The sequence below is a fragment of the Lepeophtheirus salmonis genome, chromosome 5 (assembly GCF_016086655.4).
Source record: "Lepeophtheirus salmonis chromosome 5, UVic_Lsal_1.4, whole genome shotgun sequence".
NCBI classification, from domain to species: domain Eukaryota; kingdom Metazoa; phylum Arthropoda; class Copepoda; order Siphonostomatoida; family Caligidae; genus Lepeophtheirus; species Lepeophtheirus salmonis.
This window is the reverse complement of record NC_052135.2, coordinates 7,219,883-7,243,322: the sequence shown is the minus strand read 5'-3', so window position 1 is coordinate 7,243,322 and position 23,440 is coordinate 7,219,883. Positions and strand designations below refer to the sequence as shown.

At 32.1% G+C, this 23,440-nt stretch overlaps 1 protein-coding gene and 1 long non-coding RNA gene across 2 annotated transcripts in view; both read left to right on the top strand.

Moving 5' to 3' along the window:
- The window catches only part of LOC121118473 (uncharacterized), a 113,669-nt gene that overhangs the window by 69,652 nt on the left and 20,577 nt on the right, over window positions 1-23,440 (top strand). The window lies entirely within an intron of this gene.
- LOC139905308 (uncharacterized) lies at window positions 12,555-14,742 on the top strand. Its single transcript, XR_011779956.1, has 2 exons — window positions 12,555-12,681; window positions 13,660-14,742. It is a non-coding gene; the product is annotated as an uncharacterized lncRNA (long non-coding RNA).

Below are 23,440 nucleotides of genomic sequence, written 5' to 3'. Positions count from 1 at the left end.
AAAATTGATGTTAATATTTGGCATTTTCTTGCATTTTTTCTCTTTTTTTCATCACACGTCAATTTTTAATAAGAAATACCAAAAAAAGATTTGATTTTGGACATCAAGTTCAAAATTCTAACTTCAATACGTACTGTATTTTCAATTTTTCGAAAATTTTATTAATTAACTTTGTAATACTTGTAAAGATGATTTTTTTCGACGACATTTTTCTTCATTACTTTTTTGTTGTTGCAAGCACGAAAAATATCTGTGCTCTTATTTTCAATTCTAATAAATGCTATTTTCTATTTTTATTTCAAAATTAGGAGTTTTTCCCAACTTCTTTCTCAAAATTTTGATTTGTTCATTTTTTGAAAAAAAAAAAAAAATTGGCCTTCTCATCTAAACAAATTTTTTCATTAATATATGTTGTTATGTTAATTGAAGCTTATGCCACATTTAAAAAGAAATCCTTAATAATACATATGTTATCTATTGGAGGATCTAATATTGTGTCACACAACTGCACCCGACACAAAAAAATCCATAGGGTTGAGATTCAGTGAGCTCGTAGGCCAAACTCTGTGTTCAACAAACTCAATAAAAATTATGGCAACCAGATCTATGTTGAGCTCATTGGCTACCCACTTTCTGATCAACCATTCAGAGTAGTTAAAATCCTTGGCCATCATAGATTTGTATGCCTCTTCATCAATAATTTTGCAATAAGATCTTTATTTTGTAATCCGCCAGCTTTGTTATTGATTCATAATCACCACCAGACTCTTTCAGTTCCTTCCTTACTCTCCAGACAAAGTACTTGCCTGGATTTTAAGAAGTTTGCAATCTCGACATTGTCTCGTCTGTTGGCAGATTGCAACAAGGACACTCTGAACTTTTCCACGCTTGAAGAATAAACACTTTGTTGAATGATACTTTTTTAAATGACGCCAACCATTTATAGTTAGCCGCCAATACATTAAATAACGTCCTACCTGCACATGCACAGCTGTTGCTGGTGCTTAAAGTTCGCTGTTAAAGAACGGTTGCATGCTATAGATTTGTATTTACATTTGTTGAGACTCTATTATCTTAATCTTATTATTTTGTTTTCTTCTTTTAATGATACCCAACCGTCCTCTCCGTAATTGCCTTCTTATGATGTATAATACATACATACACTTAACGCGAGAAGCTTTTGTGATTGGGATAATCCAATAACTTGAATAATCATAATTATACATAAGAAAACTCAGAGCCCTTTTTAATTTGAATAATATTTCGTAAAATTATTTAGAATATGAGTAAACTTTTCGATGACTTGTTTAACTTACGTGTAATTTGAAGTTAGCATTCTAATCCATCCTTGGTGTAAATTGTTTTAAAATACATAGTAAAATTAAGATTTATAAAGTTAAATATAATTAAAATACTTGTCCTGCACTAATGCATATTTATAAAGCAAAGTAAGTTTGTCTGAGTGAATGTGTGAAAATAAGTCAGAGAGTACACTGTATATAGTGCTGTCTGATATATACCATACACCTATTTTGATATAAGAAATAACAATGTAGCTGTACTAATGAACTATAACAGGCGTGTCCATATAGAATCAAAGGGTAAATTGTATGTAGTACTCCTTGACGTATTCATATACATATTTTTGATGAAATAAATAACAACGTAGTCGTATTAAGGAAATATTGCAGGCGTATGCGTGTAGCATTGAATATGTATCACCGTTTTTGTTTGTTTTTGCTTATGTTTATCATAATTCATATGTATTTGTAGTATATATTAAGATTTGAATAAAATATAGATGATGGTATCTGAAAATGAATCAGCTCTCCGAGGGGTTTTGTATTTAGCTTACGGGGAGTACTGATTTGTTTGTTTTTGTTGGTGAGTGATCTAGAGACTATGTCCTCATCAGTCATCCCAACAGATTAATTACTTTTTCTCTAAATCTTATTAGTATTCCTTCATTCTTAAGGGCAGAACACGTCATATGAATTGATATAAGTATTGAGTAGTTACGTGTGAGTGTGCTCTTGGAAAACAAAGAGTAATACTTAGGATAGAATACAGTTAACGAATTGCCCAATGCAACTGTTTGTAAAACTTGCTCTCCAGAGCCTATGAATCTGTTCTGATCAAAATTAAACATGATCCATGGTAAAAACTCAGAATTCTGAGCAATTTATATTTTATGTCTAGAGTATGTAACGGGTGGCCCATCTAGCGGTTGCATTTTGAACTACCACTTTTTTGACGTCTGACAGCTGTAGTAACATTCTCATTGTGTATAATATTTTGTAAAAGGTCCCCGGTTTACGAAATGGTTAAGTTTACGCTCAAAGAAAATTGGGAAATACTGAAGACTTACTTCTAAAATGGAGAGTGTTCAAACGAAACTGCAAGAAAATTACGTCAGTCGAAATAAAGCGCCTTCCGGGCAGTTTTTGGATACATATGTGAAGCGTGTGCGCGAAACTGGTTCCTTAATGGATAAAACAACGCGTTCCTGTGTTCGTCCAGTGCACTCAATCGAAAACATTGCTGCTGTTGCCGAAAGCAAAAAAACGAGCAAGGAGCTGCCGTTACGGTCAATAGTGAGCGCTATGGGGCCATGTTGGAAGATTTTTGTTCCCCCAAATGGAAAAGGAAGACATCAACGACATTTGGTTCCAACAGGATGGTGCTACGTGCCACACAGGCAACGTTACAGTGGATCTTTTGCGCACTATCTTCGACAATCGCATTATAAGTCGAAACGGCAACGTCAACTGGCCACCTCGTAGATGCGATTTGACTCCGTATGACTATTTTTTGGGTAAACGTCAAGGGTAAATGTTATGTCAACCATCCAGAGATGATGAACGATTTGAAACACGAAATTTGAGTCGCCATTGCAGCTATTGAAGCTCACACAATCGAAAATGTATTGAAAAATTGGGTCGACAGAATGGGTTACTGATTCCCTTTTCCTCTGGGAAATACTATCTTACGGACTGAATTTTTTTACTCAAGTCAGCGAGGTTTAACTTAAAACTTATAATTTCTAGAGAAGTAAAATTTGGATAGTGTGAATAAAATTTATAGAGATCAATATTTAAATCCCCGATTAGCAGGAATTGAGTGGAATCCTTTATTTTGGTTATTTAAAACTTCTTGTAAAAAGGAGGTTTTTCCATTTGGCCTATAGGCATTTATTAAATTGAAAAACCCATCCCATATGAAGAAATTCGAATTTTATACCAATCGCTTCAGTAGGAGAACTCTTTAATACAGGAAACATTTTTGATTTTTTATATAAGAGAGACAATGCTTTTCTATTATATCTATTTCCGCTAAAAAAAAACAATGAAATATAATGGTAAGTAAATGAGACAGATATTATTGCAAGAAGAAGATATTTCCGACGTAATATCTTGAAAACAAATGATGTAAGGATTCATTGACATCAAGTGATTCATTAATGCATCATCTTCCATCTCTACCCCCTCTTGTATTTAAATAATTTGTTCTATTGATGTCCATTTTCAATTTTAGTTCATTGAAAATTTTGTAAGGAAAGAAGACCACAAATTTGGTTCCAATTTCTTTTTATCAGAATGCTTCATTTTAAAACAATGGGGGAATAGACTTAACAATCGACCAACAATCAAGAAGCCGTGCTTTTTGACTGTTTTTTTCTCTTATTGGGAAAGATCTCTGTATCTGGTTTACTTCTTCTTCGCAGAGAGGAAGCAGGAATATGACTGTCCATAATTGCATGAACGTCCAATTGCTGCCACAGAAATGGTTGGATGTCAATACTCATATTAGCCCAAGCGACAGTGAGTCACATTACCTTGCAAATAGTACATATTTTTTAGTTTGCTCGTGCCCTATTAAACATTAGGGACATTTTAGTTGTATAAGAACTTGAGTATTCAGCTTTTTATGAAACAAAAAGATTGCAATTTGAGTCTAAGCTCTTATTTAATTTTAAATTTCAATAATCATCCAACAAACATATATATTAATTGGAAAAATAATAATTATAATAAAAATCAAATATCAATAATGAGTTATTTTTTTATTCTATGTCATAGATGTAAAAATAATAGTCATGACAGATTAAGGAAATATGAATAATATTTAATCTATCCACATTATTATATACAAACTTATTTGGAAAAAAAATATCGTATATGCAGAATTTTCTCCTTTGTATATATTTTGTTTATTTTCTAACTCAATAATTGGATATGCAACGTTTATTGTGCTCTAAAAGTGACAGATTTAACTTAAATGTATATATTAGATGAAATACAAAGTCATTTTTTGAAATAGGTAAAGCTTTTTTATTCGTCACAAAAAAAAGTTTAATGTATAAGAATTTTATTTTACCTTATACATAAACCTTTCTGGACAAAAAGGCGGCCCGTCGGATAGAGTGCTGGGCAATTTTATTTTAATAAAAGGATTTTTATTTACAAATGACCCATTTTGAGACGTCTGCCCCCGTGATAGCTCATTGTTTGGTCCTTCATATACCCCTTTATTTACTCGTAAACGAGTGAGGGTTTTGTAGGGTAGGATTTATATATGTATGGCAGCACTGGGTTGTGATTGGAGGAACATTAAAAGGTATTATCTTTATTCTTTTTGTATTAGAGAGTATATTTATCAATTTGCAATTTGATTCCCGTCTGATAACAATAGAATATAATTTATCTAAAGAAAATATTACAGTCCACATATTATTAATTAATCAACGTTCTGCCCAAACGAGAAAGAAGGGAAGTAGGGTTGCCTGAGACGCTCTAACACTCTTAATGGACATTGTAGAGCTAAGTTAATAAAATATACATCGTTTTCTAAGCAAATAAATGCATTTCTGCAAAATATGTAAGTCACTTGAGTTATTTTGTAGACACATGTATATAATCAAATTTTCTATATAAGGGTTCTCACTTCCCGTTGAGGATTTAATAACAATAATAAAGTGTATTTATTTATAAGTATTTTCCAATGTACATGATTCCTCCATCAATATTATATTAAAAATCGTATAATCTTGGTATGTATTTTAATGATGATTGTAGGAGGAACATATTTCTGTTAGAACTATAAAAATATCCTTGACTTTTCTATAAAAAACCTAATCATTGTCATGGTGAAGTAAAGTACACTGCAGATGACCTTGTAAATGTACACGGTTGGAATGATATGAAAATCTTTGAAGATTCAAAGCTAAGATGACATTCTTTAACACTACATAAAGATGCAAAAATGACTTGTTTTAAGTACGAAAGTTCTGCAACGTTGTTCGAACGACCAAATCAGTTATGCAGAGGAAGTTAAAACTATTATACTTAATCATTATTTTGTTGAAAAATACGTAATATTGGTATGTCTTAAAGTTGGCGAACCCAAGTAAAAGGCCGTTGACAGAAGGGCCTAGTTGGCGGAGCCCTGTTTTCTATATTATAGTACAAAATTTTAGTATTACTTTTAAATGTGAAATTTTGCCAAAATGGAGACAGATTAAGAGTTGCCCACGAACCTTTTTCTTTTTGATATTACTATAAAAAAAAGACGAATGGATATTTTTCAATAATTATTTTTTATTTAAAAGCTTTAACATTCCGGTTAATAATGGAACACCCCTTTATTCATATGGCCGCCATCGCTGGCCTTACAGTAACCCATTCTGTCGACCCAATTTTTCAATACATTTTCGATTGTGTGAGCTTCAATAGCAGCAATGGTGACTCAAATTTCGTGTTTTAAATCGTTCATCATCTCTGGATGGTTGACATAACAATTATCCTTGACGGTTACCCACAAAAAATAGTCCTACGGAGTCAAATCGCAGCTACGAGGTGGCCAGTTGACGTTGCCGTTTCGACTTATGATGCGATTGTCAAAGATAGTGCGCAAAAGATCCACTGTAACTTTACCTGTGTGGAACGTAGCGCCATCCTGTTGGAACTAAAAGTCGTCGATGTCTTCCTTTTCCATTTGGGGAACAAAAATCTTCCAACATGGCCCGATAGCGCTCACCATTGACCGTAACGGCAGTTCCTTGCTCGTTTTTTCGCTTTCGGCAACAGCAGCAAAGTTTTCGATTGAGCGCACTGGACGAATACAGGAACGCGTTGTTTTATCAATTAACGAACCAGTTTCGCGCACACGCTTCACAAATGTATCCACAAACTTCCCGGAAGGCGCTTTATTTCGACTGACGTAATTTTCTTGGAGCTTTGTTTGAAGACTCTCCATTTTAGAAGTAAGTCTTTAGTATTCCCAATTTTCTTTGAGCGTAAACTTAACCATTTCGTAAACCGGGGACCTTTTACAAAATATTAGACACAAAAGAATGTTACTACAGCTGTCAGACGTCAAAAAAGTGGTAGTTCAAAATGCAACCGCTAGATGGGCCACCCGTCACATACTCTAGACATAAAATATAAATTGCTCAGAGTTCTCAGTTTTTACCATGGATCATGTTTAATTTTGATCAGAACAGATTCATAGGCTCTGGAGAGTAAGTTTTTTTCTTCTTTTTTTACAAATTAGTGATTTTTTTTCATAAAGCAAAAGAGCAATATCCCCTGTCTCAAAGTTTTTCTAAGCTATGGTTGTAGCTTCGAAAATGTACCACAAAAAAAAAAAAAAAATTATTATACTTGCGGAAAAAGGGAGAACGTATATTGAATGCACATTAAAAAAATGGAAAATGGTAAATTAACTTGACAAAAATAAAATCAATAAGATGAAGAAGATATTAACTCATTGTTGTAAACTATAGCAATATTGTGTACATTTACAAACTTTTTGATCCTGCTGTATTATTTTTGCGTATATTACAAAAAAAAATTTAACTTGACAGCTTCTAATTATATATAGAATTTTTTTAATTATTGAATTTTATTTGTGAAAACAAATTTTTTTGAATCAAAATTTTCCAAATGATTTTTTTAAAATTCAGTTTTCGAGTTTTTTGTGTCTTTCATAAAAAAGACAATAACTATTATTTTATAAAGTAAAAATGATTTTTCCATAACTGACTCCGTTATGTCTTCCAAAAGGCCAAGCACCCGAAAGAACCTAAATTATTCATGGTTTTTGGTTTGGTCTTTAAACGATTAAAACTCAATCGTTAAAAAACATGTAAATATTAAATATTTTTTAATAGGTGTACCACTTTTAAAATGGTAAACTGAAGATACTTATCAACTAGGTATGTAGCTGTAGGAATCTGTTTAATGATAAGTATATTTAAGATGAAGAAAAAGAAATTAAGAAACTACGACAACAACAACAACAAAATGAAGATATTGAGATAGAAAGAGAAACTATAACATAACTAGTAATGTAATTAAGAATAAATGAATTTTGATATGTAACATTGGTTTCCCTTAAACTTAAAACCGTAGGTTCTAATTACTGTCAGTACTATAAATGATAAAAAAAAATGGAAGAAATACAGTTAAGTGAAGTTATTGAAGACATAACTTAATTATTTTTAGGACTGATATACAAACCGAACTGAACTACACCGGGCCAAGATTAAACTGGACGAGACTATAGTCGTTAGTCCTAAATAACGACGGACAACAATACTCACGGGTTCATACACGTTGATCTCTTTTTATTTTTGTTGCTCGTACTTATATTTTGTTGCCGTTGATTTTTTTTGTGGACTATTTATAAGGATGTGAAAATTGTCGAAATCCTCGCGAGTATACATTAAAAAAAGTATAGGGGGTAACTTACAAGATATAAGTAATCTTATTAATTATTTATGGTATTGGATCAACCTTAAGAAATATTTCCTAATCAGTCTCCCCCCTTTTTCTGTCTTTTTCTTTTTTATAAATCCAATCGTTTTAAACCATTCTACTGTCTTAAGTACCAGTTGATCCATTGAAATTTGATCATTTACTAATTCCACAATTAATGAAGGCTCAGTGCTTAAAGTTAATTTATATTCCGATATATTAAACCATAAGGAATTAGTTACAAAACAAAACAACCCTGAGCTTTCTATCTCAGGTGACAAACAACTTTCGATTCTCGCTAAGCAGCTGGGCGTCTCTTGGACCGCCGTCAGCACCTTCAGCAAGTTCGAAACGTTGGTCAGGAAGAAGAACTCTGTTAAAACGCCAAATTGAACAAGGCGGAATGAAAGAAAACAGCCGAGGCCAAAACCTCAAGTCCCTGAGAGCCCATGCAAGAGATCTCAGGGTTTCACACCAGAACGTCCAGAGAGCTTTAAAAAAAGTAGGTAGAAAGAGCCTTGGTAGGGTTGATAGGCCACTTTTGATACGAACAATGAAAAAAAAAAAATCAATTTCCTCCGTTGCAAGACTCTTTTGAAAGAGTTTTGAAGAAGTCGTTTTAGCTCTTTTCAACTCTTTTTTGACACTTTTGCCGCCCCCCCCCTCGACTGCATCTTTTGGGTGCGTGTCGAGAGGAAGGCCTGCACTGTCCGTCATTCAGACAACAAGGTCCTATATCTGTAGCAGGGGCCAGGCGTTCCGCTGCCACCAGGAACCCAGCATTGTCTCTATGGGTGGTGCTTCATTATTTTATTAAGAGAACTCAGACACACATTTAATCATATATTAATTTTATTAACATTCTATTATTAATTAATAAATTATATCTTGTTGAAGTTTAAAATTCAAAGTGTTCAGATTTTTTGTATACAAAACTCGGTAGTTTTGTATCAGTCCTTATTTATTTGGTCTTGTACAGTCAAGTTTTAGGACCAGTCCTTCAGACTGTCAGTACTAGAACTGATTAAGAAATAAAGTTGATTGATGTCATCAACTTCCCGAAATTTAAAAGTGTGAGGACGAATATAGAGGAGTGAACTGGATAGGACTGATACTAAACTAGATGGGGTTTAATACAGACCGACACAAGACTTCTTATAAGTACTTTTTGCTTGGTTATCTATAACCTGTTAACTATCAATAAGTATAAATAATTTATTGGTTCTACTTTTAATGGCTGTAGGCACTCAATATATGTATGTAATGGATCTTAACATTGCCCAAGTTAATATAGCATGGGATTGCTTCTTACCCTATCAAAAATAGGTTATTTAAAATTATTTATTCAACTTCCACATTGGATATAAATATTCCTATAAGGTTTCCTTTGAATCTCTTTATGTATGTAGATTAGAAGAAACGTTATTTAAATTACATAAATATTATGTGAGCTAAATATAGTTTATAGGAATGTATTGTAAATAATATGTACATTAGGGCGGGCCGCAACTCAAAAAGTTAGTAAATCGATTATGACTTGTTATATTATACATAATAAGTAGGAATTATAAGTTTACATTGATTGAATTTTCTGAAAAGGGCTGTCGTTAGGCCTATTTATACATTGAGTGGGACCTTAGATAAAGATAAAATATGGGGCTCCTATATTTGACATAAAGCGTGAGGCCAAGGGCAAGTACTCCCTTAAAAAGCATTGGCTGTAGTAATTGTTGTTAAAACAAATACAGGTATTATTATATTAAGTCAGATTTTTTTTTTTTTTTGATTAATTTGGACTTAAAATCTTTATCGTTCTCGATTCTATTTGTTACACAATTAATAATATTTTTATATAAATATAATTTGCGACAACACATAAACAATCTTTTTGCATTGAATACTTTTTGATATAATAAAAGTCAAAACTTTAGAAAAATTAAAACATTGTAAATTTCAATCGAGTTTCGGCAGATAAAAAAAATATTTTCAGAGCTGAAATTTTGCATGCTGTTTTTCAACAGAACTTATCAACTTTTTATAACCATCAATTGCCCAATAACTGGTTTTATCCCAAAAAAAGGGGCCATCCTAATGTAGATATCATAAATTGCTACTAACAAAAAAAAAAATGATGAAAAATACAAAAACATTAATAAATTTTTAAATATAGAAATGAGGTTCTTTTGTGACATATTGTCCATGGCTTGAAAAATGAATTAAATAATTGAAAGGATATGTTGTGTCTTTATAATATATATATTGGAATGAATGAGGTTTAGTTATAATTAATGGGGTTTGCTGTTCTTTTCTATCTAAGTTTTTCAAATTAAAATTCAATTAATTATCAATGATGAACCAAAATGATCATTTATCTGTCACATAAATTTTACAAAACGTACACGTGACATCACAACTTTGATATATTCCATTTAGGAATGCTTAAACAATCAAGATGTATAACAATGAAAACCTTTTTTTCATTAATATTAAGGAAACTAGTGAACTATTGGATCACGTCAAAATGGGGCCAACAAATTTTCAAGGACTTACACCTTACAATCTATCAAAAATGTATCCCTCTACTACATAATTTCAGCTCTTGTAGTTACCATAAAAGACCGATAAGGACCCGTCGTAGGTCTTACAAATTTTGTTACGGCCGGACTGATAGGACTGTAGTCTTTGTAGTTTTTTAAAACTGATCCAAAAATATTATTCATGGAGTGGTATAGTTTTGCCACAAAACGGTGTCACTCTCTAACCTTATGTAAACAAAATTATATAAGTAAATAACCTTCATGCCTAGGCTTTTAATGAAAAAAGAGGGAAGGGAAAAGGCAAGAGCGATAGATATTGTACACTTGATTTAAGACCCTTGTTATTATCAATTGCATGTTACATGATTATTATTACTTTTTTTTTGAGGGGCTAGGGATGAGTAAATGAATAACAGCTATTAAAAAGAGAGCCTTTTGCACTGAAAAATAGTTAATTTCATAGATATTAAATTTATTATGAATATATAAAATAGTTTAGACGAAGGATCGGTAATGGTGCATACTGCAGAGGGAGAAGTTAACACCACAACGACTGATTAAATAATGAATAAAAAAGAAGAAAGAGCACACACAATAACCCATTTTTCTTTTCTAATATTTAAAGGTTTTTTTTCTTCTGTAATACACTACTCTAGTCTACTCATGCCTAAAGGTGTATAAAACATGCATCATAAAGCGAGAGCAGCTTTTTCTAGTTGATAATTTGAGCATAACTTTTTCTTTGGCAATGCTGTTGCCATTAATATTTTATTATCGAAAACAGATAATCTAAGTATTAAGTAATCACAAGTGCGTGTGCAAGGTTTTTGCATAAAGGTCACAAAGACAAGTGTGTCTACAAAATCAAAATGCAAAAATCCTTATAGCGGACAAAATTAACAAAATTCTCAAGAGCTCAGACATAATTTAATCCATGGTGCATTTTTGCTTACGCACACTGTAAGCTGAGCTGTCATAAAAGCACACTTTACGGATGACGCATAATATAAATAGAGCCATGGTTATTAATTAATTACAATAATGTTTTGCATAGTAAATACATATTTGGAGTAAGTTAATTGTATTAAGCAACCAGAAACAATTAAGTTATGTATATGTATTTCGTCTTAATTACACTCATAACTTTCCCTCACTTAATAAAACAACAGCACAGCTCTAATAGCCATTTAGTGAAAACAGTGACTCTATGGACTTATATATACATTGTTCTTAATGAATTGTCACTTTCTTTTAAACTATATGTTCAGCTTGACAACAAGAAGTCAATGACTTGAAAAAATATGCTTTTAACATTAAAGTTAAGGATCTAGAGATGTGTAGAGATGTGCAAATTAGTAATCTACACTTATACATTTCTAGAAAATTAAAAATTGTAAATTAAGTTAATAGGTTATCAAGTTTATAGATAAATTATCAATCAATAATTCGCCCCACTATCTTTCATAGGCATTGAAGGTTCTAGGACACATTGCCCAAAAAATAGTAAATATACTTATTTTATGGTGACTCTTGTTACAATACTTTTTAATTATTTAAATTAATCTAATTTTAAAAGATAAAATGTTTAATTAATTGCTATGAATTGAATTCATTAAGTGCTGATTAATGCATAGTAAATTCAATTCAATATAAGAAGGATTCAACCGTCGGCGCGAATTGCTAATAAAACTATTTTGACGAAAAATATGATACCCCCCCCCCCCATCCCCCAATAAATAAATAAATTAGAAAGATAAAAGATGGTTAAAGAAGAAATGAAAGAATTAATTATTAACTAGTATAGTAAAGCGCAAACCTCTTCTTATGGCCATTTTTTCTTAATGAAATATAATTTATTTTTCATATTGAAGAGAAAAATGTGGGATGTTGAACCTGCTTAATTTAATGAAATTTAATATATATTAAATATATATATATAACTTTAATATGTGTAATACATTTGTATAGTGTACTACAAAGCGGAATGAAATTTGTGGTTGATTTTAGGAACTTTAGATGATGTTTAGCAACGAGCTAAAGAACTCCCTGGCTCATCAGTAATTTTTTTTTCCAAGTTGTTATTCTTATTATTATATTATGCTCGAGGAGAGAACGCCTAAGTAGTATTGAGTGAGTAACTACGTGTGAGTGTGCTCAAACTGAGAGGAACACCAAGGAAACTTATGCAGAGTTATCTTATATATTATTGAAGCAAAATTTGCATGTTCGTCAAAGCCTAATATTTCCGGGCAATGCTGGGTACTAACGCTAGTGTTATGCTTAGTGATGTAAATCGTATGTATTTTTTAGCTAGCCACAAATGGATAAGGCCTACATAAGGAAGACTTGGATTGTCTTCAGGAACCGTTTGGAGGCCGTTGTGGCAGGTAATGGGAATTAAATTGAATAAATTATAATTTAATTATATGATGATTTATTAAATAAAATTTAAAGTTTCTATCTCTTATTGTTCTTGAGATATATGGCCAAATATTGTTTGACTAACATTTCTCAGATTTTGATTACGTACACTGTATGTTACGGGCAGTGATGTAAATCCTGTGAATTTTTTAGCAGGCCCATTTTTTGGAATTGTTAATCTGAATTTTTTTTTTTTTTCATAAGTTTTCTTTATTATTTTATTCCCGAGTAGTGAACTTCCTTTCCTAAATAGATTCAATTATATTCAAAACCTGATTGAACGTTCATGTGTGCTCATAAGTAAAGTAACCTGGATGATTTATGGCGGAGTTATAATTGTAAGTCCTTGTTGGACTCAGAATAGAATTGGGGATCAAAATCCTTGCCAATGTCCTTGTTTATTTCCTTCTGCCCCTTCTTTGTCACAGCTGATTGTAGTTACTCATTTTCAAACATTATTCAAATTGTCAGGATTACCATGTTAATTTTTGGTTTGTTTATTTATAAGCTCAAAATATGCACGATTTTTATCACTAATTGTAATAAAACCGACGATTAATTAATCATTTAAAATACGAGTATATCATTGATATTCCTTTGTCCAAATTATAACAAGCAGGATCCCTTTATATATATATTTATTTATTCATTCTGAACAACACATTTATAAAATAACTGAAAGAGTTTTATCACTATTCATTATTTTAAAAAGCAAAGAAGAAACGACACATACTTTTTTAATTAAAATTAAGTCAACTACACAAGGATAAAAAAAACACCTGCTAATCCAGAGATCTCATAAATAAATAATATAATGAAGAGAGAATCTTGAGTTAGTTCTAACTAATAATTATTAGTAAACATTCTATATGCGTATTTGTATAGGGTAGGTCAGTAAAACGTGGACAGTTAATTAATTTTTATTTTCTCATTACTATCTAAAGGTTTGGTGATTATTTTTCGATACTCTGTTTCCGTCTTCATTTTCACATAAACAAACTATATGATCGTTTAGTCATTTCATCATCATGAGCGAGCAACAAGCAAAAAGGTAGCGCATCTCAGATCTCCTAGATGCTGAAGTTGATATGATGAAGATTACGGACATTGTTAAGTGTTCTAGGAGCCTGGTTTTTAAGTTAGCCAAGATGTAACCAAATGGAAAATACCTCTATGGATGTCAGGAAAGTGGAGGGCATAATTTAAAGATAAATATGGAGTTTTTGTTAAGTTTGGATCAAAATATAAATGAAGATCCTATATAAAGCAGAACTTGGGATTAGTTTCTTTCACAAAGACACAACGTCACCTTTTGACGAAGGGATTGAAAGCCAGGAGGCTTGAGAGGTGCAATGCAAATGGGTCAATTATGAAAATTTTATCGGAAAAGAAGACTTTCACAGTTGATCAATTCCACAACCGCCGGAACGACCGTTGGCTTGTGTAAATAAAAGAAAAGGTCCAAGGGTTTTACCAAATATCCAGCCCGAACAATGATCATCGGCTGTTGTGGCCTCTTATGGAAAGAAGATACCTCCGTTCTTTTTCAAGGCTGGAGAGAAAATCGGCCAGGATACCTACTATTAGGTGCTTAGGTACACCAACATGTCAAGGCTGAAGCCAACTGGACTCTGGACGACGCCACCTCTCACACGTCCCCGAAGTCCCAAAAGTTCTGCGCAGATAACATGGCTCAATTCTGGTCCTAATAGTATGGCCCTTTCCTTACCAGATTTGAACCCACTAGACTTTTCTATATGAAAAACTTTAGAGAGAGAACCAACCGGACCTCACACCCTAATATGGACTCATTGAAACCCTCCATATTGGTGGCATGAAAAAACGTGTTAGAGAAGTTTGTCATCAACTTCTGCATGGCCTTCAGACGACTTGTAAATGCTGTGATTTATTATGAAGGTGGCCATTTTGAGTGAAAAAAGTTTCGGCAAAACCTTGCCTACATGTTTTGTTAACATTATTTTTCCCCTATTTTTGAAAATATAAAATCACTGATGTATTTATAAATCCAACTCTCGAATCTACGGTTTGCTGTCCTACCCTGTATATATATATATTTTTTTTTTTTTGGGGGGGAATTGTATAAACAACTTGGACAATGAGCACATGTGTCGATCCTATGTGGTCTAATATTGTAGACAAAGAGATGAAGTTATATATCCCCCCTCTTAAATTGGCTTTGATCGTAATACCTTATTAATTTTTTTGACAGCCTTTTATTTACCTATTTTCAATTATATATTCAAGTATATCTGTTGCTCGTTATTTGTATAAACAGTGGACACCTTACAAAAGAGCAAATATATAAATTCAAAGTAAAAATATAATACATCAAGTTATTGTTGAATCAGGAGTAATTAAATTACTTTCACGAAATGATTAAGAAACTTCAACAACATTTTTCTTTTTGTTTTATGAAATTTAAACCCAGCAAAAAATGTAATGTACATAGTAACTTTAATTTAATCAACTCCTTATCAGTTGTACTTATTTACATAGAGTTTGTTTTTGTCAAAATAAATTTTAAATAATAAACATATTGACATGCATGTATCAGGGGTGTCCGCAAGGTTATATATATATATATTTTTTTTTTTTTTTTTTTTTTTTTTTTGGGGGTGTCTATACCTATATAATAATATAATCAAATGACCATTTTCTTAGAAAATAAATCCCTAAAATAATTCCTCTTCAGGCCAGTCCCCTTCCCTGCGGACGCCCCTATATATCGTATTCTAATGCATTTGAATTGTTTTTGGCATAAAATATGTATCTTATGAAGTCATTTTGTTTTTATTTGAGTATGATGCAATTGACTGAATTTGCCTTTTGTATCAATTCATATCATATTGCAGAGGTTTCAAGTGTTTAAGAAACAAGTTTCTTTGATTTTAATATATTTTTTTTAAACATGTATTTTGATCTAATTAAAATAGTGAATCATTCGAAAATTGGACTCAATCTACACAATGTGCTTTTGTTCCATTTTTTAATCCAATTTTAGAATTAATTTTATGGTAGAAAAAAATTTAATTTGAATATCTGTGCAAAGAGCTGTAACATTATGTTCAAATTAACCTTAGCACATTAGTTTTTATTGCTAAATTAGAAAAAAGAGACTATAACTCCCCATAACCAAGGTAAATGGTTTAACTACAACAATTTATAATTTTTGGACATAACTCATTTTAATGGCTCAAAAAATTTTAAAACACCTCCATCTTTTTACCTTTTTGATAATTTTCAACCTCATTTTTGAAAGTAAGTATCTGGAAATTTTCATCAAAAGTACAGTTGTGTTCATCGAAATATGTACTACAATTTTCTTATCTCAAAATATTGATATACAACCACGTATCTGACATGATTTTAGAGTGATCGACACTAGCCGGGAAGGCTCTTTTTTACATCTCTACAAGGAGAAAGATTTTAATTATCAATGCAAATAAGTGTTGTCTTCGTGCTTATTTTCTCAGTTTAGTCGATTCCAAGGAAAAACACTCCAAATTACATATCGAGGAATCGATTTTACCTTCTTTAAGGACTTACAAGTGAGACTATACTGGATACCGGTAGTCGGTCCTAAGTAAGATACGACACAACACTAATACAAATGAATTACTCAAAATACACATATCATCATCAATTCATTGTCATTTACGCAAAAGTTTTAACATCAAACACTAAAGTTTCAGTTTAACTTAAATGTGCCATATTTTAATAGATATAAATTTATCTGTTGAAATACGGAGATACTTAAAAAGAATAAATTATTATATTTGGAGCATTTTCATTCGTTTATTTGAGTTATAAGGTCTGTTTTGAACATAGCAATAAAAGAGGATTAAATATTAACAGTTGCAACTTTTTGTGATTTATTATTGCCAACATATTTATATGTTAATTTTCCTTCTATAACAAAATTATCCTTAAAATTTGAAAAATTGGTAAGGAACACAAGCAACTATATCTATGCAATCACTGATTAAAATGAGTCCAAATTTTACATAATTTATTATGTTAACTAGATCTTTATCATTTATTAAAATCCAAGATACTTGATCCACTGGCTGTATAATGTAAAATGAATAGATTCTTTTGTCAGCCTACTTCTCCATAAAATTCTTTAAGACTTTAAAAATAACTGATGACTGTTTTATCATTTCGGATTATAATTTCGCAAAAAAAATATTTGTGTAACCTTAAAAATAGACGTTGTTGACCGTCCTTTAATCAAGAGTGTATATTGATAGCATGAACAAACATAAATATGCTCATGTTATTGTATAAGTCATAAACTACGAATATAACAATTCTATTTATACATTTTTACATGCAAAAACTATAAGAACTCCTTGCTAATAGAGCTTAATATATTTAATTTGTCTAAATGTGAAATTTAACACCCCAAACAATCATAAATTTATTATAAGCAAATCTTTGATCATTACTTTTTTTCATTATGAATACGATCACCTCTAAATAATACAGGTTAATAAAAACTACTCGAAAGTCATAAACATGCTCAAAAAGATGTTTTAAAGCTTTATGTAGAAGATTCAAAGACAAAAATAGCACGTCTCGTACTGAAATGTTCAGCAATATATTGGCATAACAGCCTATACCTAGTGTTGTAGCCCTCATCTACAGTGATGCATAATTGGTGATGTAAATCGAAATTGGTAATCTGAAGAATGAATTTTCTGTTAATATTATTTAACTCTTAAGTAGTATATTCAAATATTCAAAACCTTATTGAACATTCGTGTGTGCTCATAAAAGACGGCGAGTAACCTTGAGGATTTGTTGCAGAGTTATAATAGTATGCCCTTGTTGTACTTTGAGTACAATTGAGGATCAATATCGGAGTAATTCTTGACAATTTCCTTATATACATTCCTTCTCTCACTCCTCCATTGTCAGAGCTGATTGTAACTGATCTAATGAAACATCATGACAGCTCAGCTGCTCTTCTCTAAAACAGTCTTCAAATTGTCAGGGTTACCAAGTTGATTTTCTTTTCTTTTAACATTCCCAAAATACACACCATTTTAATCACCATGTATAAAATATGCCCCACTGGTATATAAAAGAAACATAAACTGAATGTGGTGAGTCACGCTGACAATTTGAGGAATATTTTGGGAGGAAAACAGCTTAGCGTTCATTACGTTTTAATAGATCCGTTGCAAGTAGCTGTGAGAGGAAGGAAATATACCAAAAACCCACTCCATAATTAGCATTAATATAGGCAGGAATTACTCCAATATCGAGACTCTAAGTTAAACAAAGTCTTATACTTATCACTTCCGAGCAAAACCTCGTTGTTCCTCTTCGTTTATCATGGGTACACGCACTAGTTATTACTTTATACTTAGATGTTCTGTCCTCAAAAATTAATAAAAATCCTGCTCAGATGACAAACTAGAAAAAACGGCTCCCACTTTTTAGGATATGCTTTTATACACTTTTAGTCAAGTAGTACATAGGATTGCAGTCCAGTCCAGTCAAACTGATCGGTCCTTAAAAAAAGGTAAAACAAATCCCTTGTGACGTCATTGAGAATGTTTTTTTTCTTTTTAATTATATAATATTCTAATACATATTTAACAGAGCAAATAATGTTATTATCCTATTAATAAATTAATTAATTTACCATTACATATAAGTATGCATTTTTCAATCTGCATGCAACCTTTATTAATTAATTACTGTTTATCAGTCGTCTGGGGTACTTTATTTGACATTTTATAAAAATAAAGGCCTTCATTATTTACTGGGGGAGCTGCAATACTCAAGAATCTATCTCAAATCGAGAGTTTTGTTCAATTCACAAGTATGGCTTCTAGGAGAGGCAAATATCTTGTAAAGTTGTAGGTCTACTCATTAAATTTCAATTGGAAATGTTTTTTGTGATCCTTGATGTCGCTCAAGATTATTTTCAATCATTTCCATGATGATGGAAATATAAGCTGAGAAAACGTATTTTAATTATTGTATACTCTTCATGTAATAGGAATGTTTTCGAAAGTCTTGTGTGAAAAAAACATAGGCCCTATTACTTAGCCATTTTCTAAAGCAAGGGAGTAGAAAAGGAATAAGTGAATTTCATAGTTCCTTATAGCATTTCTAAATATAGGATGAGTGGATGTCTTGGATGCAATTACAGCTGTTTATGGATCCAGAATTAAATGAGGGCATTGTTTCACAATCTTCTTGTACCTTTCTTAAGCGCATAAAATATGAAGGCACCCAATGTAAAATATTATTCAAAATGGCAATGAAATGAAAATGTCCTATTAAATTAGACGAGGCAGTAGTGAACAGATAATTATAAGAACTGTAAATAATTATAACTTAACATTAACCTTTAAAAACAATTGAGAGAGGAGGTAGGTGGCTTACCATCAATGCGAAACATGAACCTGGTATCACGCATACAACCAACCTATCCTGGAAGGGATGGATGAGAGCCAGACACGAAGCTCCTGGTCCACAGTCCTCAGTCTTACCCTGTACTTGTTCTTGATATACGTCAGATTTAAAAAGCTCATTACCCACAGACAAGTGCACAAGTTGAAGCCGCTGGGTACGATTTTTTCACTTATATCCAAAATTTGTCCAATTCCATGTCACCTTATCTCATATTCAACGTCCTATCTTCATTAATCACCATTTTAACCGTGACACACACTTGGAGAAATACTGGATTAAGGAAAGGGGGATGCCCTATATTCATCAGGTAATTAGTACTTCTGCTGCTGAAGACGGACGACTTATAAAAGCTAAAACAAATATACATCTGCCCTATATATAATTCCTCTGTTATATTATATAATAGACCCCAGACACTCAAGTATAGAGTACCGATACATGGACTATCTATTTTTTTAGAGGAGGAGGTAGTGAAAGCTTGAGAAGCTGTAATATCCTTTTCCTTATTAGGTCTACATCTCAATTTGGATGTTTCAAATGTCTAATGTCTACGGAAAAGGCAAAATTTGAGTGTTCTAGATATGCAATATCCACATTGTTTCTTCAATTATAACTAATTAGGGTTATTATGCTAGCAATTATGACCATCAATAAAAAAAAACCATTCTCCTCCGTTACAAGACTCACATCTACTAATAGTATTCGTTTTGTTAAAATTCAATTGTTAATTATATCTTATTAAAGTTTAAAATTCAAAGTGTTCAAATTTTAATGGACTATTAGGTATAGTACACATATATCTTATAGCCCATTGTCCATACACCGAAAAACCGAAACCATTGATATTTTCATTTTTTTGTTTCTTTTATAATAAATTTTCATTGAGACGATTTAAAAGGATGATTATTTTATACTGAAGGATGCAAAATTTAATAGGCATCCTATCGCATGCGCTGATTGTGGATGATTAGTTGGCTAGACAATTAGTGATTGCTTCTGTTTTTTTTCTCCTTTTTTGTAATAAATCCGGTTCCAGTTACGCGATTTAGACAAACTTTACCAAATTAGAATTTTTGAATGACACCAAATTCGATGGCTCCAATTTGAGCTCTTTAGTATTATTGTTTGTGGCGCTTTTGCATTCAAAGTTTTCAATTAAGAATTAAGTTGAAAAATTTTTTCCACATCCAACGCATGTTCATCACTACTCCAACGCATGATAGCAACTGCCTGTATTTCCAAAAATAAATCTTAAAATTTTGTCTCTAGAATGAAACTACGCCCACCAGCAACTATTTCTACAGCTTGACTGCCACACATTATAAAAAAGATGTTCTATTGTCGCACCCTGTATTATCAGATAAAGCATCCCCTCTATTTGTAGGACCATAAATCAACATCTAATTTATTATACAACCTCTTGACTGAACTTATACTTCCTTTCCTTTTGAACTTTGTACATATTTATATATTGTATGTGTAAGATAATTAATGTCAGTTGAGATTAATTACGTCTTGTTCGCGTATCATTTCTTTATAATATATTCCAAGCGAAAATGGGTTCAGTTCCATACAATTATATGTAACACATACATGTAAAAGTACACACCTAAAGGATGGTTCATCTCAACGTTCGCAAAGCGAGAAAAAAAAGTGAAACGGTGCTGTGACTTTATTTATAAACGGATTTTATTAAAATTTAAAAAAAAATCAACTTTATAACATAAATTTGACATTCAATTCATAAAATGGCCATTAGATTGGGCATACGTTCGCAACGTCCCAGAAAGGTCCCACTGCCTTATTTAACGTCCCACTTGGTAAAGTCCGGAATACCTTCCTTATCCCAGCTCTCAGAAAAGTTGTGGGGCTCTGGGGACCTTCTTTATAAACCTGTTTAACATTGTTTCAGACAAAATAGTCGAAAGGGTCCAATCCCATTGAGTTAGGAGGCCAAAACTTAGTATAACATACATCACATTCTCGTAAAGTAGAAAATGGAGTGTTCTTTTGCTGGTGTAACAGTGTGCTCTGTTTTGCTTCCAGATCCAAGGTCGGTATTTCATGATGCTGCCGATCCAGAGAAAGACTTTGGTACGCAAAACACTGATGAGTACTTAGCTTTCATGATACTAGGGACGTTATAATGACTTTTTGCTAACCATAGATTGTTCCTCAAGTTATTCTTCAGGGTTTGACATATTTTTTTCTAATCTGAGAAGAACCCGGACCATCTTTGAAGGAGGGGTTCTATTTTAGGATGATCAAAACCTTGGTTTAGGTAATCCTTTTCTCCCTGTTTGACGGGGTTAGACGCTGCCCCTTGCAACGTGCATTAGTGTACCGTATGTAATCATTGATGACACGATGGACAGTTGAAAAGGACGTTATGCCGATGCTGTCAGCGATCACAATCATTGATTGGCAGGGATTCTTCTTAATTTTCTCAATAAAGTAGGGCTTTGGACGATTTTGCCAGCTTCCGAGTAACAAAGCTTTCGGAAAATCATCGTCAGTGGGTCTTCATCATCCTTCTTGACACGTTTTCTGAATTACTGTACGCATTAAGTAGTACACCCGACGGCTTTACAAAATACGTTGTCCATTCTACCATTTAAATTTCACAGAATACAAAAAAGGGAACACCGTTTTTGTTCATGATTAAAATAATAATATGAGGTATGTCGTCCAAATGAAGTATAATCAGCAAATGTCGTAGTAGAGTGGGGTTCGGACCGAACTTTCTTTCCATTATTGTGTATTTGTATTATACCCGATTAGGAGGGGATGGGATGAGGCCAGAGAAAATTACAAACGTTTAAAAGAACTACTTTTTATATGAGTATCAAATAGATAAACTATATGTCCTTATAATACATTATATGTAATGAAAATATTAATATTTTTTCCAAGATGTGTATATTGCTCTTAAAACATAGCCAATAGGTATCTATTCTTTGACTTCATACGCTTTGATTTATTTTTATTTTTAAGTGTATTAATAGAAGCCTGTTTTCTCAATGTTTAAAAAACGTAATGATACAGGAGAAAAACTCATTAAAAATGCAAAAAAAGGATATAAAATTAGAAAGTAATGCTTTTTTTTGTTCATTATTATTATTATTGATTAGTGTAAATGTGGTAAAGTATAAAAATAAAGATAAATAGGTAGATTAAATTCAAGGGTCAGTATAGTTTACTTCTATAATATTTTTACTGTATTTATGCACAGTATACTAGCTAGGAAGCTAAACGTAGACTTGAGCTATTCGAAATATATATATATATATATAAATAATATCCATAACAACAAAAAATAATAATTTTAGCAAAAACTTGGTGACAGGCTCTTTCCAAACTTGGTCACTCAATATGGCCACCTTCAGCATCAATCACATTTATCATCTGAAAAGAATTTCAGGCTTGGCGTAGACATCGACTTCAAGCTTTTCAAGATCTTTCTACCTATGTCCTTCACGGCTGATGTCAAGTAATGGGCCTTGATCCACTTGTATGAGTACGAACCCATGCTTTTGACATCCCTGCTTATGGTCGAGCAATGAAGCGAGCGCTTTTTCGCCAGTCCATACATGGGGGTCCCTGGATTAGCCTTGATGGATTTCGTCAGCCCTTTCTTTGAATGTAGGAGTCGCATTCTTCACCTAAGACCTGTCCTTGGCTTGTGTGGTGATGGATTTTGCTGTGTAGCCCGTGTGGAATAATTCGACTATCGTGTTTCTTCTAGGCTCCTCTATCTCGACAACTGACTCAAAATGAAAACAAGGGGTAATTCATTTATTGATTCACTTAATCTTTTGTATGAACAGGAAAAAATCGGACGGGATGCACTTTCAAGGGATCTGGATGATGTCAAAGTGTGTTCCAATTGTAGTGCAGGGTCCTGTATATATGAAGTAAAAAAAATTACCTTAGCAACAGCTGACATGAAATCATATGATAACATTATCCTCAAATAAAACTTTGTTACTTGTTTATGGTGTAGATTCCTTTCATTTAATCAGATAATAAGTGAATTAATATTACATGTAAAGTAACCTTGGAATCAGAGAGTAAATTATGCATGTCTTTTCTTAACAGTGCAAATGAATAATGTCTTGAAAAAATTAGAATAATACATTTTGCATAATAATTCATAAATAATTAAACTTTATTTATTTGTGAAAATAATGAATACCTTTTTTGTCAAAGCCAAAATAAATAAAAAATATTATGAAGTGCACAATGTATCATCTTATTTTACCAAGCCCTCAA